Source organism: Triticum dicoccoides, chromosome 2A, assembly GCF_002162155.2.
Source record: "Triticum dicoccoides isolate Atlit2015 ecotype Zavitan chromosome 2A, WEW_v2.0, whole genome shotgun sequence".
Taxonomy (NCBI): Eukaryota; Viridiplantae; Streptophyta; class Magnoliopsida; order Poales; family Poaceae; genus Triticum; species Triticum dicoccoides.
Window position 1 is genome coordinate 19,746,015 of NC_041382.1, and position 12,609 is coordinate 19,758,623.

The 12,609-nt window shown below is 43.1% G+C and overlaps 1 pseudogene; it reads right to left on the reverse strand.

The window, feature by feature from the left end:
* LOC119357448 overlaps positions 1 to 11,486 on the reverse strand; it is a 14,978-nt pseudogene extending 3,492 nt beyond the window's left edge.
* Between the last annotated feature and the right edge of the window lie 1,123 nt (positions 11,487 to 12,609).

A 12,609-nucleotide genomic window follows, 5' to 3' on the forward strand; every position in this document is an offset into this window, starting at 1 on the left:
TTGCCCTCATCCGCCGCCAGTAGGGCGCTCGCCGGCTGGTGGCCGCTTCTGGTTACCGGCCGGTGAAGGCTCCGAGGAGGAGGAGGGGAGGGAGTCCTCTGTCTTCACTTCAGGTATGTCTCCCAATACCAAATACTTAGTATCTACTGCTTCAATTGAGGTGGATGATGCTAGAATTGGGAAGAAAAAAGGGAATATTAGATTACGTAATGTGAGTGAGAAGAAAAAAGAATTCAAGCCCCAAAACGCAGATGACTGCGATGGAGGTTCTGATGGTGTTGATTGTGGGGATAATATGAATTCTGTAGAAGGGTTTGGGGGGAGAAAAATTGGAAAAAAATATAGAATTAGTGGTTTTTATGCACATATTGCTCATGACCATATGAAAAAAGATAATATTCATCCTATTCCTCTCTGGTATGAAGAAGATGAGGTTGACTTTGGAGATTTAGTAATTCATAAGACTCCCATTGGGGCCTATTGTGCTTCAAAAGAGGAGGGGGGATAAAATCAAAGAGATAGTGGTTTTGAGACCTCTGATTATTTTTGGGGGCTCAGTGGGAAAAAATGTGAAAGTGGACCTGGATGTGGACCTGGCCTGGTGGAAGCCCATTGGGCCTGATAACAACACAGCCTAGGAAAAAGGGGTGGGGATGGCAGGTATAAAAGTTGGTGAGGGGGGGATGGGTGAGCACTTCCATCGTGTAGGGTTTCCCCCTTCTCCTCCCACGCCGCCGCCAGTAGACAAAATGGAAGGAAATTTTGGGAGAGGATTTGGAGGCCCTAGATTCAATCGTGGAAGAGTGGGAGGCTTTGCTAGAGGGAGATTCAACTACAGCAACAGAGGAGGTGGATGGAATGGAGGGAGATTCACCACAACTGATCGATTTGGTAGTTTTGGAAGAGGTGGTGGTAGATTGTTGTTGGAAATGGAGGAAGCAGACGGAATGAAGGTGGAGAAGAAAACATCGAAGAAGGAGGGGAAGAAAACTTGATTTGGCAAGCTAAGACAGGGAAGAAAGAGATAATGGAAGGTAGGGTTGAAAAAGCTAATGAGGAAGGGGAGAACTCTGGAGTTGAGAAAGGAAATGAGAAGGATTTGAGGATTCAGAAAGACCAAAATGTAGAACAGCAACTTCTGACTTCCCTTCTTTCTCAGTTAGTTCAGGGTATGAGAGGAGGAGAGAGAGATACTGGAAGGAATGGTTGGAAAATCCATGGAGGTCCAGGCTAGCAAAGACAACATCAGGAGAGAAGAGAAAAGTGGAGAACATATGCAGAAGACTGACAAGAGAGGTGATCAAGAAGTAGCTATGGAAATGAAGAAACAAGGGGGGAGAGGCAACTGGCAGCTAAATTTAGATGACGACAAGAAAGGGGGGGAGAGGTTTAACAAACAAGTCTGTGGTAAATGCAAAGACCCAAGACACTCTACCAGGGAGTGTAGAGTGGGACACTGCTTGATATGTGGAAGGCAGAACCATATTACCAGTGAATGTAACCTGTTAAAACAGATGAAACCAGTCCCCAAGTATGTGGGATATACTGCCAAAGGACTGGGGATTCTATTGGTTCAAAGCTATAAAGATGTGCTTGTAGCTGAACATACAAATCCCTTAGGCGTGGTGATCATTAGAGAGGGGAGTATAAATGAGACTGAGCTCATAAAAGCTATGGGGGAGATGTTTGACTGGGGATGGCAGTGGAGAATGAAAGAATTTGGGAAAAATGGTTTCATGATGAGATTCCCGAACAAGGAAAAACTAGTGGAGCTGGCTAAATTTAATGATTTCAATTTTCTTGGGACAGGGGTGGTCATCAAGGTGCAGCAAGAATGAAAGGCATTGCACTAGGTTGTTTGTCTCTCAGACAAAGTGAGGAAGTGGATGGGAAACTGGCAAGAATGAAATTACAAATGGAAGAAAATATGATGCAATGGCAAGATGAGATGTACTCTGAGAGAAGAAAGTGGCAAAAAGAAAGTGATATCATGTTCAGCAAGATCAAGAATTTGGAAGAAGATAAAGCCAGACACAATGCACTGTGGGCTAAAGCTGAGCAAAGGATTAAGGATTTGGAGGGCAATCAACAAGCAATGCAGGGAAAAATCAATCAACAGCAGGAAGAAATCCAAAAGTTAGTACAAGAAGCTGTTAATAGGGAACAATATGAAATGGAACTGGCCAATATGGACTTGGAAGACTATGATAAAGAAAACCAACAGAAAAAAGGAGAATCTGAGTCTGGAAAATACAATGAACCTACTGATTATAATGCCAGTCAGGAATCAATTGGGACCCTGGGTGAAAGAATGGTTGACTTGCATGGAGCTGAGGTTATAGATAAGGAAGAAGAGGAAAAAGAAATTAAAAGAAGTCTCAGAAACAAAGGGAAGGAATATCAGAAAATAGAAGAGATGGCTAAATCAGAGCTGAAGAAAGAGATAACTATGGTAAGGATTCTGGTGCTGAATTTGTTAATTCTTCCTTACTACAAATTAGCTCCATGGTAGGAATTGATTTAGGATGCTCTATTGATATGATTGAAAAAACATAGACATTATTAATAAAATGGAGAAAGCTAGAAGAGATATTTATTTTCAAAACATTAAAAGAGAAGAGGGAGGTGAGAAGGGAAAAGCAGGTGAGATTGTGGACGAATGTGGAAACACACCAGTATACATTAATACTGGAGATGTGGATTTGGATGGATTATGTTCAGATTTAGATCATTCTGACGCTGAGATTGAGGAACAACAATACAAAAATATCAGAGAGATGTTCTCTGGGAAAAAGGGGGGTACAAAAGGCTCACCAGTATTTAGCTGTGTGAAGCAATCAGTTGGAGTTGGTTTGTTAAGGAGGAAAAGAGGGAAGAAGACTAATTAGTCTCTAACCCAGGAAAATAAAAAAAGTTGGACTGGATAATAAAAATTGGAAGTTACCTTTTAGTACCTACTCAAAATGAGGGGTGTTTTTGGAATGTGAGAGGTATAGGTCAAGATCACAAAAGGAGGTATATTAGAGAGATGATCATGGATCACAAACTAGATTTTGTTGGGATTTCAGAAACAATCAAACAAGATTTTACTAAAAATGAATTGCACAACCTGTGTGGGGGTAAAAATTATCAATGGTGCTGGAATCCTCCCAGAGGAATGTCTGGGGGGATCCTACTTGGTATTAACAGAGAGATGTTTGATGTTGAACATATTGAAAAAGGGCAGTATTTTATAAGAGTGTTGTTATTTGACAAAAATATAAAAATGCATTGGAATCTAGTCACTGTGTATGGTGATGCACAGAAGGAAGGAAAAGCTAATTTCCTTGCTGAGCTTGCTAGATTATATCATGACAATCCTTTGCCCTGTTTGGTGGGGGGGGGGGGGACTTCAACATTATTAGAAATAACAAGGAAAAGAACAAATCTATGCTAAATGAACAGTGGTCTTTTATGTTTAATGCCATAATTGAACAAGCTGGTCTAAGGGAACTGCCTTTAAATGGGAGACAATACACCTGGGCCAATTGTTGGGGATCGTAGCAGAAATTTAAAATTTTCTACGCATCACCAAGATCAATCTATGGAGTAATCTAGCAACGAGGGGAAGGAGAGTGCATCTACATACCCTTGTAGATCGCTAAGCGGAAGCGTTACAAGAACGGGGATGAAGGAGTCGTACTCGTAGCGATTCAGATCACGGTTGATTCCGATCTAAGCGCCGAACCACGGCGCCTCCGCGTTCAACACACGTGCAGCCCGGTGACGTCTCCTACGCCTTGATCCAGCAAGGGGAGAAGGAGAGGTTGGGGAAGACTCCATCCAGCAGCAGCACGACGGCGTGGTGGTGAAGGATGAGCGTGGCAATCCAGCAGGGCTTCGCCAAGCACCGCGGGAGAGGAGGAGGACTTGGGAGAGGGGGAGGGCTACGCCAGAACTTGGGTGCGGCTGCCCTCCCACCCCCCACATATATATAGGGGCAAGGGAGAGGGGGGCCAGCCCCCTCAGATCGAATCTGAGGAGGGGGGCGGCGGCCAGGGGGGGTTGCCTTGCCCCCCAAGGCAAGGGGGGCGCCCCCCCCCCCTTAGGGTTCCCCCAAACCCTAGGCGCATGGGCCCTAGGGGGGGAGGCGCCCAGCCCACTAAGGGGCTGGTCCCTCTCCACACACAGCCCATAGGGCCCTCTGGGGCAGATGGACCCTCCTGGTGGACCCCCGGAACCCCTCCAGTGGTCCCGGTACAATACTGGTAACCCCCGAATTATTCCGGTGACCGTATGATGACTTCCCATATATAAATCTTTACCTGCGGACCATTCCGGAACTCTTCGTGACGTCCGGGATCTCATCCGGGACTCCGAACAACATTCGGTAACCACGTATATCTATTCCGTATTACCCTAGCGTTATCGAACCTTAAGTGTGTAGACCCTACGGGCTCGAGAGTCATGCAGACATGGCCGAGACAACTCTCCGGTCAATAACCAACAGCGGGATCTGGATACCCATGTTGGCTCCCACATGCTCCACGATGATCTCATCGGATGAACCACGATGTCAAGGATTCAATCAATCCCGTATACAATTCCCTTTGTCTATCGGTACGATACTTGCCCGAGATTCGATCGTCGATATCCCGATACCTTGTTCAATCTCGTTACCGGCAAGTCTCTTTACTCGTTTCGTAACACATCATCCCGTGATCAACTCCTTGATCACATTGTGCACATTATGATGATGTCCTACTGAGTGGGCCCAGAGATACCTCTCCGTTACACGGAGTGACAAATCCGAGTCTCGATTCGGGCCAACCCAACAGACACTTTCGAAGATACCTGTAGTGTACCTTTATAGCCACCCAGTTACGTTGTGACGTTTGGCACACCCAAAGCACTCCTACGGTATCCGGGAGTTGCACAATCTCATGGTCTAAGGAAATGATACTTGACATTAGAAAAGCTTTAGCATACGAACTACATGATCTTGTGCTAGGCTTAGGATTGGGTCTTGTCCATCACATCATTCTCCTAATGATGTGATCCCGTTATCAACGACATCCAATGTCCATGGGCAGGAAACCATAACCATCTATTGATCAACGAGCTAGTCAACTAGAGGCTTACTAGGGACATGGTGTTGTCTATGTATCCACACATGTATCTGAGTTTCCTATCAATACAATTCTAGCATGGATAATAAACGATTATCACGAACAATGAAATATAATAATAATAACTAATTTATTATTGCCTCTAGGCCATATTTCCAACACCAATAACCAGGATGACCCTACTTATGAGAAATTGGACAGGGTGCTAATGTGCCCTGCATGGGAGGAAAAATATACATTAACCATTTTACAAGCTTTTGCTAGGGAAATATCTGAGCATACTCCTCTATATTTAGACACAGGGGAATCACAAACAAGCAGCTATACATTCAGATATGAAAATGCTTGGTATTTGAGAGAAGGGTTCAAGGAGTTGATATGTAAAACATGGAATGAAAGATATAGAGGGGATGTGTTAGAAAGATGGCAATTAAGAATGAGAAAATTGAGGAGAAAAGCCAAAGGTTGGAATAAAAACATGGATGCTTGGTATAGGAAAATCAAAGTTGAAATTATCAAAAAGCTGGATGATATAGATAAGAGAGCTGAAGTAATGGGCCTGACTGCTGCAGACAGATCTGAACAGAAAGAACTTGGGTTGCAACTTAAAAGAATTATGACACAAGAGGAAATGAAGTGGAGACAAAGATATAAAGATAATGAGATTAAAGATGGAGATGGGAACACTAGATACTACCATGCAAAAGTAAATGGGAGGAAAAGGAAAAACAGAATAATCTCTCTGGAACAAGAAGAAGGGACCACAGAAGGTGATAGTAACCTGATGGACTATATTACCAAATTTTACAAAAACCTCTTTGGCCATCCTGAAGAATCTAACATATCTTTGAGGGGTATGGAAATGGATAAAATAAAACCACATGATAAAGATGGGCTAATATCCCCTTTTTCCTTAGATGAAATACATCATGTAGTTTTTGGGATGAAGAGGAACAAAAGTCCATGGCCAGATGGGTTCCCTGCTGACTTTTATCAAGATTTTTGGGACCCGGTTAAATGGGATCTGAAAGCCTTAGTTGATGAGTTTGCCAAAGGGGAAATTAACATAGCTAGGCTCAATTATGGTATCATTACCCTGATACCTAAGACCAATGATGCCAAACAAATTCAAAAATTTAGGCCTATTTGCCTATTAAATGTGAGTTTCAAGATAATTACTAAGATCTTGATGAACAGACTGACCAAGTGTGTTCCCCCTGTAATTTCCAGAACACAAACTGCATTTATCAAAGGGAGATACATTATGGAAGGAGTTTTCATATTGCATGAAGCTTTGAATACATTTCATAGAGACAAAGAAGATGATCTGATTTTTAAAGTTGATTTTGAAAAAGCATATGAAAAAATTAAATGGCCCTTTGTTATACAAATGCTTGAGCTAAAAGGTTTTCCACATAAATGGTGTGATTGGGTAATGGAAACTATGAGAGGGGGACATGTAGGAATTAAGGTCAATGATGAAATTGGTCCTTACTTTAAAACTTTTAAAGGTTTAAGGCAGGGAGATGCTATGTCACCACTACTTTTTGATGTGGCTGCTGATGCTTTAGCTATATTAATGAATAATGCCCTAGAACATGATATTGTCAAGGGAGTCCTTTGTAAAAATGACAACAAAGGAGTTAACATGTTGCAATATGCTGATGACACCATTTTTCTGGTGAAAGATGATTTGGATAGTGTGAGAAACCTTAAATTCATACTAGGTGCCTTTGAACAAATGTCTGGTCTCAAAATAAATTTTCATAAAAGTGAACTGATGTTATTTGGGAAAGCTAAAGAAAAACAATTGCTATACCAGGAAATATTGACTTGTAAAATGGGAGAGCTGCCCATTAAGTACCTGGGCATGCCTGTGTCAGATAACAAGATTAGGAATACACACTAGAGCTGTGTAACTGATAAAATTGAAAAAAGATGTGGGTGTTGGCAGGGGAAACTGCTAGGATCAATTGCTGGTAGGATCACCCTGGTCCAAGCCTACCTGACTAATATTCCTATGTTTATGATGTGCTTTTATGCTATTCCAAAAGGAATCATTAAGAAGGCTGATTTCTTCAGGGCAAGGTTGGTTTGGCAAGAAGATGAAAATGTCAGGAAATATCATTTAGTCAAATGGAGAGAGTGTTGTCTACCAAGAGATGTGGGAGGCCTAGGGATTCTCAATCTGGAAGTGATGAATATAGCTTTGTTGGCTAAGTGGTGGTGGAAAATGGAGACAGAAAAGGGAATTTGACAAGATGTTCTGAAAAGAAAATATAAAAAAGGAAAATGTTTAGCATTAATAGAAAAGAAACCTGGTGACTCTCAGTTTTGGAGTAGCCTACTGAATATTAAAAATATCTTCTATAGATTTGTTAAGAAAGAACTAGGAGATGGGAAAAACACTAGATTCTGGGAAGATACTTGGGTAGATGATAAACCTTTAAAAGAGGCTTATCCTAGAATCTATGATATCTGTTTTGATCATAAGATCACTGTAGATGATGCCATCCAAAAAGGATGGAAGGGGTTCAAATTTAGGAGGACCCTGTATGGGGAAACTCTGGATTTGTGGAATGCTCTGAAAAGAAGATGTGAAAGAATAGAAATGAAAGGAGGGGAAGATAAGATTACCTGGACTCTCACTGCTGATAAAAAAATTTCTGTGAGATCCTTATATAAGAAAATGATTACAAATGGAATGAAATTTCCACAAAAATACTTGTGGAAAGTCAAAGTTCCTGCAAAAATCAAAGTCTTTTTATGGCTAATAAATAAGAAAAGCATTTTAACCAGGGATGTCCTACTCAAAAGGGGTGGAAGGGGGAGGAAGGCTGTGTGTTTTGTGGGCAGGATGAATCAATTGATCATCTGCTGTTCACCTGCTCTGCGGCATCTTTGCTGTGGAGCTTGGTCAGATGTGTTTGTGGTTTGAAGACCATTCCTGTGAATGTTAAAGATTTTTTTGGGGGGTGAATGAACAAATTTAACAAAGAAGATAAGAGATTAGTGTTGGTTGGGGTTTCTGCCTTATTCTGGGCAATCTGGAAAAGTAGAAATGCAATTATATTTGAGAATAAAAGGATAAATGATCCTTTTCATATAATCAAACTGATGAGTCGATGGTTGGTTGATTGGTCCATCTTGCAGATAAATGAGCCGCCAAGAAAAATGTTGGAGCTGGGAGCAAGAGTACTAGAGCGGGCAGCAAGTGAGGTGTATGCAGCTGGGCAAGGTTGGAGGTTCAACGTGGTGAGGCTTCCCGGATGAACGGCTGTGACATCTTCGTTGCTGCTGCTGCGGTTCTCAGTCTCTTGTTTCTGCTTGCTCTGTTTGGCAGCTGCTACTATGTTATTTTGTTGTCGCTTTAGTGGTTTGTGTAAGACCTATTTGCTCTGGATCTTGTTCAAGAGTTGTTGCGGCTTGTGCTGGCCGTTTAGTGGGATGTTGGTCTGGCTAAATGTTGGTTATGCTTCGTTATGTAGCCGTTAATACTCTATTACTCGAAGTTGGTTTTCAGTAATGAAAATCGGAAGGGGGCAAGCCCTTCTTTGATCAAAAAAAAGTGTGTATAGACCATCCCACCACACTTACTAAGAATAGCCAATCCAAAGCGGTTGTCAAAAAGAGTCACAACTCCAATACACATGAAATCAAACAAGCGAAGTTACAAAGAAACACGCATGCAAGACTAATAAAGTAGCTGCAGGCGGACCGAAAATGCTCTTTAGAGCTCGGGCTCCATGGAGCCCGAGTTTGACTTGATCAAAATTTAAATTTTCACATTTCAAAAAAATTTGAAAACAAATACACACATACTTAGAGACATAAAGCATATATGTGTAAATTTCCAGAACAAAACACCTTAAAATGAGTGCTACACAAAAAGAATAAATCTGAGGCTTTTTAGTAGATGCACTATTCATCCTAAAGGTCCATGAATTTGTCTTTTTTTGCACAGATCGTATTTTAGGGTATTTCGTCCTCAAATTTTACATACATACACATAACATCCTTGTTTACTTGTATGATTTTTTTCAGATATTTTTGAAACTGAAAAATGTGAATTTTGAATTTTTCAAAAAATCCGGCCTCCATGGAGGCCGATCGAGCTCCAAAACGCCCTACTCCGGGCGGACTCACTTCTGAAGAGATGATTCTCCAAGCTCCCCTTGGCCATGAACTCGTAGACAAGCAACAGCTCCCTCTCCTCCAAGCAGTACCCCAGCAGCCTCACCAGGACCAGGTTCGGATGCGACATCCTCCCGAGAAAGTTCACCTCACACTGCAAGAATATTAATTGTGTTCTTATCCTTGTCTATTCTCTAGATAGGAACTCCACTTCAACAGTTCAATGCTGATGTCAGCATGTGTATGTGTAAGCACCTGCCATTCTTCCAGGCCCTGGCTGCTCCCCGGTTTGAGCTTCTTGACGGCAATAGCCATGCCGCTGACAACGCTGCTGCTCGTGGGGTTCATCGTCTTCTTGTCGACCCAGCCCTTGTAAACCCGCCCGAACCCGCCCTCACCTAGGACGGTGTCGGACTTGAAGTTCCTGGTCGCGGCCTTGAGCTCCGCGAACGTGAAAATGCGCAGGTTGGGCACCTCCAGGATCATGCCCTCCCCCGGCTCCAAGAAAGCTGCTGATATGTTGCCAGCGCCATTAGTACTTCTGCTGGTGATAACGCTCATGGACGAGCCCTGGGATTGTCTGGCATTGGGTGCAGACATGGGTGGAAGACTGTGGCTTGCGGTTGCTGCGCAAACAAGAGATCGGTGAGACAGAGAAGAGAGAGCTGAATTAGCAAAAGGTGGCAAGCTGCTGCAACAACAAATAGGCTAGAAGTTCCATATGAATAATAATATACTACCCTTTCTCAAGACAATAAACAAACAGGTAAGCCTCTTCGGTTTATTGAAATTTCATAGGAATTTGGAAGGATTCAACTCCTTAAGTTCTGAATTACTCCCTCCGCCCCAGAATATAAGATCATTTATCAAACTTTTTTCAAACTAACATAGTTTGAGAAACGATCTTATATTATGGGATGGAGGGAGTAGTTAAGTAAGCAATAAATGCATGTTCTGATGAAGAAGTGGAAGTAACTACTACCTTGGAGTTGGAGTTGTCCATGGTGGCCCGGTGTGTTCACCCCATCTAATTCGGTTTCCTCGGAGCCGAGCAGTTCCCCATGAAATTACAGCAACGGCTGAAAGGGTAGTGGATCTGATCTCTACCCAGAAACCACGTATCTTCTGATCTCTGCCTGTAGAGACTGATGTCTTTGCTTCCACCTTTAATTAGCTGGTGCTCGTCCTCTCTACTTCGTCGTTCCTGGTAGTATATAAAAAGCCTCCGCTCTCCTCCTGTGGAAAGGCCAAGCCCCTACGCGTTATGGAAGACCTTGCCAACATTGGCGCCGCCGTCTTGGGGATCTTGTTTGTGCGTACTCCCTCCGGTCCTTTTTACTCTGCATATAAGAATTGTCTTAAGTCAAATATCGTAAAGTTTGACCATATTTATATAAAAAAATATTAACATCTACGATGCTAAATTTATATAATATGAAAACTAAAGTCATGACGCATCTAATGTTATCAATTTCACATTCTAAATGTTGCTACGTTGTTCTATAAATTTAGTCAAAGTTTACGAGGTTTGACTTCAGATAAATTTTATATGCGAACTAAAAAAACCGGAGGAAGTACTACGTAGCATGGGTTAGCTGCTGCATGTGTGCTACTGAGGTGCTCCTTTGACCGCCAAACGTACGGCACGTCAATCTCTCTCATGTGCTTCCTTCCAGGCAATCGCAGGGTGGAAGGGGAGCAGAGTGACTTTGGATTCGGTAAACAAAGGTGATTTTGGAGACGGTGGTAGAATCTCACCGTACAAGGATATGTTAGTACGGGCTCTGGCTGAGTTAGGTAAATAAACGAGACTGGAACCGGACGTCACAAAATCCGGCCCCAAACATCGGCGGAAGCACACGGGCGCTTCCACGGACATTGACCGGTTAGCACTCAAATGTTCCGTTCCATAGTTGAATATCTCATTGTAAATCATCAAATTCAGACAACTATATGCAATGTAAAATCTAGTCAAATCTTCGTCGTCTCCTTATTATTCCCTCATAGTGAAGGTCCCGATCGCCGACGAGATAGAGTAGGACATGTGACACAGACTGACCCACATACGACACTAGGCGCCGCCCTCTCCCATGTCCTACTCTTCCTCGTCGGAGCGTGTGGCCTCGGTGTCGCCGCTGGAGGTGAGATCGATGATGGACGTGGACACACGATTCTTGTGGTTGCGATGTTAGGGGGTGTCAGTCACATGCCTCGGGCCACCAACTCGGCGGATACAAGCGTCATTTGCGCAAACGCAATGGATTCCCGCTAGAACGAGTCCGTCCGCGGTCAAGCGCACTCCTCCCGGGAGTGGCAGAGAGACATGCAGACGTCCATATCCTCCTCGTGGCCGCAAGAACTATTTCCGACGTGCAGCTCGGCTAAAGCTCTTTCAACACTTATCAAAAACCGAGCTGGTGTTAGTCATCTCGGATGCAATGCGACGGGAAGATATCATGCTTACGTGATACCATGATACGGGCTCCTGGGAGTCGTTCGATCTCATATCCGACTCCCGGGAACTCTTGAACATTTTGCAAAAAAGCTATCCGAGGGTCTCAAAATTGTGCATAGGTACAATAGCTCCTCAAAGTCAGATCTCATATCCAACGGCCAAGAAGGTCGTATCACAGTATCGCATAAATCTCGGTATCACCTGACATTTCCCCGCAATGTGACGCCGAGACTTCATTGCAGAAGTGTGCTTTCGTTGAACTAGTTTCAAGACCGACGACCGAAGATAATGTGGACCTCAGATGAACTAGGTGTGTCCAGACTTGAAGACCGGTTTAGGGGCTACTGAGGATGTCCCGGCTAAGGGGTCTCTCCTCATGTCGAATCCCGAGTTGAGGACCCCTTGTCGGTTTTGACCCGGGGTACATCAGGCGGCCCATGGTCTATAATTAGAAGGGTCCAGAAGATTTCACATATACTCCAAGACTCTGGATTCGTGGAGGATTCTATCTATCCGTATGTAGCCAATTATGATCTTGTAAACCTATGACCCACGGTACCTAAATAAACTGAGCGGTCTGGCACGTAGAGAACATAAGAAATCTCTAGGTAGGTACATGTACTGTACTTACTTCATCACAATAAGACTGGTTTTTGTGCACCCACGGACTTTGCACCCCGGGTGCACCCACGATAATAAACTTAGCAAAACATTTCAAAAAAATATAAAATTTTGTGGACTGATTATGACAAAATGTCTTAGGTACGCACAAAATATTGGTTAGCCAAATGGCATCCGAGGAGTTCTGTACAAAAAAACAAAGTTTATGCTGAAACATGTGAACCGTAAACTTGGATGCAGAGCATATTTTGTATTTCATTTTGTATGGAGATCATTTGATGTTTCTTGGTG